Raw genomic sequence first — 4,091 nt, 5'->3', positions numbered from 1 at the left:
GCAGGCAGTTCCAGTGTACAGAGTGTGATTACAGCGCTGCACAGAAACCTCTACTGGTACGACACATGGAGCAGCACGCCTCTTTCAAGGTAATCAGAAGAGGGCCGTCTCTATATAAAGCTTTTATAATACAGTCACTAGCATCAACGTATCAACACTCAGCCTCTAACAGGTTCAACTTCCACTACCATGAAGTACATTTGGACAGCTTGCGGGAGCAGCACAATGTTCCATCAGGAAAAAAGGACCCTTTCTAGTGTTCATTATTGAAGCCAATTGAAATGTGTTTTCCACAGCCCTACCGCTGCGGCCACTGTCACTACTCCTGTAACATAGCAGGACCCCTGAAGAGACATTACAGCAAGAAGCACCCCAACCAGGAGTACTGTAACGCAGGGCCTGGGCCAGCCACCTCTGAGGCTGTGGAGCAGCAAGGTGAGTCGCTCAGCAGAGACACACCGATCTCTGTGTCTCATACTGTACCAACCAGGAGTACTGTAACACAGGGCCTGGGCCAGCCACCTCTGAGGCTGTGGAGCAGCAAGGTGAGTCGCTCAGCAGAGACACACCGATCTCTGTGTCTCATACTGTACCAACCAGGAGTACTGTAACTCAGGGCCTGGGCCAGCCACCTCTGAGGCTGTGGAGCAGCAAGGTGAGTCGCTCAGCAGAGACACACTTAGCAGACGCTCTTATCCAGAAAGACTTAAGTCAATGTATTCAACTAAGTTTAATAGGGAAAAACAAGTATTGTTTTCTCTACCTTCTTGCCCATTGTGCTGTTGTCTGTGCCCAATCATGTTTGTACCCTGTGTTGTGTTGCTACCATGTTGTGTTGTCATGTGTTGCTGCCTTGCTATGTTGTTGTCTTTAGGTCTCTCTTTATGTCGTGGTGTGTTTTGTCCTATATATTATTAGTATTATTCAATCCCAGCCGCCGTCCCTGCAGGGAGGTATTTTGCCTTTTGGGGAGGCAGTCATTGTAAATAAGAATTTGTTCTTAACTGACTTTCCTAGTTAAATAAAAAAATCAGTCCATGTCAGTTCCAGTCCTGTATCTCTAGGTGGAGTGAAGTGTCCTGGTATCTCTAGGTAGAGTGAAGTGTCCTGTATCTCTAGGTAGAGTGAAGTGTCCTGTGTGTGACTGTCCTATATCTCTAGGTGGAGTGAAGTGTCCTGTATCTCTAGGTGGAGTGAAGTGTCCTATATCTCTAGGTGGAGTGAAGTGTCCTATATCTCTAGGTGGAGTGAAGTGTCCTATATCTCTAGGTGGAGTGAAGTGTCCTGTGTGAGACTGTCCTATATCTCTAGGTGGAGTGAAGTGTCCTATATCTCTAGGTGGAGTGAAGTGTCCTATATCTCTAGGTAGAGTGAAGTGTCCTGTGTGTGACTGTCCTGTATCTCTAGGTGGAGTGAAGTGTCCTATATCTCTAGGTGGAGTGAAGTGTCCCGTGTGAGACTGTCCTATATCTCTAGGTGGAGTGAAGTGTCCTATATCTCTAGGTGGAGTGAAGTGTCCTATATCTCTAGGTGGAGTGAAGTGTCCTGTGTGAGACTGTCCTATATCTCTAGGTGGAGTGAAGTGTCCTGTATCTCTAGGTGGAGTGAAGTGTCCTGTATCTCTAGGTGAGTGAAGTGTCCTGTATCTCTAGGTGGAGTGAAGTGTCCTATATCTCTAGGTGGAGTGAAGTGTCCTATATCTCTAGGTGGAGTGAAGTGTCCTATATCTCTAGGTGGAGTGAAGTGTCCTATATCTCTAGGTAGAGTGAAGTGTCCTGTATCTCTAGGTAGAGTGAAGTGTCCTGTATCTCTAGGTGGAGTGAAGTGTCCTGTATCTCTAGGTGGAGTGAAGTGTCCTGTATCTCTAGGTGGAGTGAAGTGTCCTGTATCTCTAGGTGGAGTGAAGTGTCCTGTATCTCTAGGTGGAGTGAAGTGTCCTGTATCTCTAGGTGGAGTGAAGTGTCCTGTGTGTGACTGTCCTATATCTCTAGGTGGAGTGAAGTGTCCTGTGTGAGACTGTCCTATATCTCTAGGTAGAGTGAAGTGTCCTGTATCTCTAGGTAGAGTGAAGTGTCCTGTATCTCTAGGTGGAGTGAAGTGTCCTGTATCTCTAGGTAGAGTGAAGTGTCCTGTATCTCTAGGTAGAGTGAAGTGTCCTGTATCTCTAGGTGGAGTGAAGTGTCCTGTATCTCTAGGTAGAGTGAAGTGTCCTGTATCTCTAGGTGGAGTGAAGTGTCCTGTGTGTGACTGTCCTATATATCTAGGTGGAGTGAAGTGTCCTGTGTGTGACTGTCCTATATCTCTAGGTGGAGTGAAGTGTCCTGTGTGTGACTGTCCTATATCTCTAGGTGGAGTGAAGTGTCCTGTGTGTGACTGTCCTATATATCTAGGTGGAGTGAAGTGTCCTATATCTCTAGGTGGAGTGAAGTGTCCTATATCTCTAGGTAGAGTGAAGTGTCCTGTGTGTGACTGCCCTGTATCTCTAGGTGGAGTGAAGTGTCCTGTATCTCTAGGTGGAGTGAAGTGTCCTGTATCTCTAAGTGGAGTGAAGTGTCCTCTCTAGGTGGAGTGAAGTGTCCTATATCTCTAGGTGGAGTGAAGTGTCCTATATCTCTAGGTGGAGTGAAGTGTCCTATATCTCTAGGTAGAGTGAAGTGTCCTGTGTGTGACTGCCCTGTATCTCTAGGTGGAGTGAAGTGTCCTGTATCTCTAGGTGGAGTGAAGTGTCCTGTATCTCTAGGTGGAGTGAAGTGTCCTGTATCTCTAGGTGGAGTGAAGTGTCCTATATCTCTAGGTAGAGTGAAGTGTCCTGTATCTCTAGGTAGAGTGAAGTGTCCTGTATCTCTAGGTGGAGTGAAGTGTCCTGTATCTCTAGGTGGAGTGAAGTGTCCTGTATCTCTAGGTAGAGTGAAGTGTCCTGTATCTCTAGGTGGAGTGAAGTGTCCTGTATCTCTAGGTGGAGTGAAGTGTCCTGTATCTCTAGGTAGAGTGAAGTGTCCTGTATCTCTAGGTGGAGTGAAGTGTCCTGTGTGACTGTCCTATATCTCTAGGTGGAGTGAAGTGTCCTGTGTGTGACTGTCCTATATCTCTAGGTGGAGTGAAGTGTCCTGTGTGTGACTGTCCTATATCTCTAGGTGGAGTGAAGTGTCCTGTGTGTGACTGTCCTATATCTCTAGGTGGAGTGAAGTGTCCTGTGTGTGACTGTCCTATATCTCTAGGTGGAGTGAAGTGTCCTGTATCTCTAGGTAGAGTGAAGTGTCCTGTATCTCTAGGTGGAGTGAAGTGTCCTGTGTGAGACTGTCCTATATCTCTAGGTGGAGTGAAGTGTCCTGTGTGAGACTGTCCTATATCTCTAGGTAGAGTGAAGTGTCCTGTATCTCTAGGTGGAGTGAAGTGTCCTGTGTGAGACTGTCCTATATCTCTAGGTGGAGTGAAGTGTCCTGTGTGAGACTGTCCTATATCTCTAGGTGGAGTGAAGTGTCCTGTGTGTGACTATGTCCTATATCTCTAGTTAGAGTGAAGTGTCCTGTGTTGTGACTATGTCCTATATCTCTAGGTGGAGTGAAGTGTCCTGTGTGAGACTGTCCTATATCTCTAGGTAGAGTGAAGTGTCCTGTATCTCTAGGTGGAGTGAAGTGTCCTGTGTGAGACTGTCCTATATCTCTAGGTGGAGTGAAGTGTCCTGTGTGAGACTGTCCTATATCTCTAGGTGGGTGAAGTGTCCTGTGTGTGACTATGTCCTATATCTCTAGGTAGAGTGAAGTGTCCTGTGTGTGACTATGTCCTATATCTCTAGGTGGAGTGAAGTGTCCTGTGTGTGACTATGTCCTATATCTCTAGAGTGAAGTGTCCTGTGTGTGACTATGTTCTATATCTCTAGGTGGAGTGAAGTGTCCTGTGTGTGACTATGTCCTATATCTCTAGGTGGAGTGAAGTGTCCTGTGTGTGACTATGTCCTATATCTCTAGGGTGGAGTGAAGTGTCCTGTGTGTGACTATGTCCTATATCTCTAGGTGAGTGAAGTGTCCTGTGTGTGACTATGTCCTATATCTCTAGGTGGAGTGAAGTGTCCTGTGTGTGACTATGTCCTA

The 4,091-nt window shown here is 46.6% G+C and overlaps 1 long non-coding RNA gene across 5 annotated transcripts; it reads left to right on the top strand.

Moving 5' to 3' along the window:
* Nucleotides 1-4,087, top strand: LOC127921633 (uncharacterized). 5 transcript variants are annotated; one of them, XR_008109158.1, is made up of 3 exons: nucleotides 1-89; nucleotides 297-435; nucleotides 4,057-4,087. It is a non-coding gene; the product is annotated as an uncharacterized LOC127921633 (long non-coding RNA). The 5 variants fall into 5 exon arrangements; XR_008109159.1 differs by lacking the exon at nucleotides 4,057-4,087 and adding an exon at nucleotides 3,925-3,955; XR_008109160.1 differs by lacking the exon at nucleotides 4,057-4,087 and adding an exon at nucleotides 3,881-3,911.
* The last annotated feature ends 4 nt before the right edge of the window (nucleotides 4,088-4,091 follow it).

This window comes from Oncorhynchus keta, unplaced genomic scaffold (genome assembly GCF_023373465.1).
Source record: "Oncorhynchus keta strain PuntledgeMale-10-30-2019 unplaced genomic scaffold, Oket_V2 Un_contig_22881_pilon_pilon, whole genome shotgun sequence".
In the NCBI taxonomy this organism is placed as follows: domain Eukaryota; kingdom Metazoa; phylum Chordata; class Actinopteri; order Salmoniformes; family Salmonidae; genus Oncorhynchus; species Oncorhynchus keta.
Note: the sequence above shows the minus strand (reverse complement) of the source record. Positions and strands in the feature narration are given on the sequence as shown.